This window comes from Xyrauchen texanus, chromosome 43 (genome assembly GCF_025860055.1).
Source record: "Xyrauchen texanus isolate HMW12.3.18 chromosome 43, RBS_HiC_50CHRs, whole genome shotgun sequence".
NCBI lineage: Eukaryota > Metazoa > Chordata > Actinopteri > Cypriniformes > Catostomidae > Xyrauchen > Xyrauchen texanus.
This window is the reverse complement of record NC_068318.1, coordinates 755,019-756,649: the sequence shown is the minus strand read 5'-3', so window position 1 is coordinate 756,649 and position 1,631 is coordinate 755,019. Positions and strand designations below refer to the sequence as shown.

At 55.2% G+C, this 1,631-nt stretch overlaps 1 pseudogene; it reads left to right on the top strand.

The window, feature by feature from the left end:
• The window catches only part of LOC127635488 (uncharacterized), a 35,603-nt pseudogene extending 34,268 nt beyond the window's left edge, over window positions 1-1,335 (top strand).
• The last annotated feature ends 296 nt before the right edge of the window (window positions 1,336-1,631 follow it).

Here is a 1,631-nt window from a genome sequence, read left to right as displayed (position 1 = left end):
GAAGCAGGGTTAGCCCCGCTGAGAATAGCGGGGCTCAAAATCCTGACTTACATAGACGATTGGCTGATTATAGCCGATTCGAGAGAGATCGTCATGCAAAACACTGCCCGTGTGCTCGCTCACATCACAGCGCTCGGCTTCAGAGTGAACGTGAGCAAGAGCAATTTCACTCCCGCGCAGAGAGTTACTTTTCTGGGTTTGGAGCTGAATTCGGTTACAATGCGCGCGCGTCTCTCACAAGAGCGCGTTCTCTCCTTAATGAATTGCCTCTCACAATTCAAAGAAGGGGCGAGAATACATTTTCGCGCATGTCTCAGGCTACAGGGTCTTATGGCTGCGGCTATACATGTCCTGCCTTTGGGCCTTCTGAGAATGAGGGCGTTCATGAAGTGGGTTTTAACTCTTCATCTCAGCCCTTTAAGCGATCTCCGCCGCTCTGTCACAGTGACGCGCTCGTGCACAGCAGCGCTGCGCCACTGGAGGAACGCAGAGTTCTACGCGCATGGGACCCCTCTCGGGGCGATTATGCTGCGAAAAGTAGTGACGACAGACGCGTCCTTAACAGGATGGGAAGCCACGCAAGAGGGCAGAACAGTGAATGGTGTGTGGCCAAGCACACTTCACAAAGCCCATATAAATTATTTAGAGCTCCTCACTGTGTGGAAGGCTCTGAATCACTTTCTGCCCCACTTGCAGGGGCATCATGTGCTGGTGCGCTGCGACAACACGACAGATGTAGCAAATATATACAGCCACGGGGGGGATGCGCTCCTCCAAGCTGCCTGCTCTCGCTCACAGGCTGTTAGTATGGAGCAGGCGGCATTTCCTGTAGTTACGGGCGACCCATGTCCCGGGCATACTGAACAGGGGCGCAGACCTCTTGTCAAGGGGAACCCGCTCTACGGAGACTGGCGCCTCCATCCTCAGATAGTGTGTCTACTGTGGAGGAGGTTCGGCCAGCCAACCGTAGATCTCTTCGCCTCGCGCGAAAACACCCATTGTCCTATGTTCTTCTCGCTACGGGACGAGGACGCCCCCCTCGGCGTGGACGCACTGGCCCACCCGTGGCCCAACGTGCTGCTCTATGCATTTCCTCCCCTTTGCCTCATAACGCCGTCTCTGGCCAGGGTGAGGGAACAGAGCTTGACCATGATTTTGATAGCTCCCAGGTGGCCCAAGGCGCCGTGGCTCTCAGAGATTATCCCTCTGCTGTATGCCCAGCCATGGCCCCTCCCACTTCGCACAGACCTTTTGTCTCAAGCTGAACGGGAAATTTATCACCCGCACCCGGACAGGGTGGCCCTCTGGGCCTGGCCCGTGAGAGGGCCAACTTAAACACATTGGGGCTCCCCCCACGTGTTGTGGCCACCATTCAGTGTGCCAGAGCCTCTTCAACACGGTCTCTTTACGACTGTAAGTGGCGGGTGTTCGAAGAGTGGTGTGAAGGGCGACGGGTAACGTCATATCAGTGCTCAATCACCGACATCTTATGCTTTTTGCAGGACCTTATGGACAAGGGAAGATCCTTTTCCACTATTAAGGTCTATTTAGCGGCTATCGCTGCATGTCATGTGGGGTTCGACAGCGCTACGGTGGGGCAACACCCCCTTATTCGTAGGTTTATGAAGGGC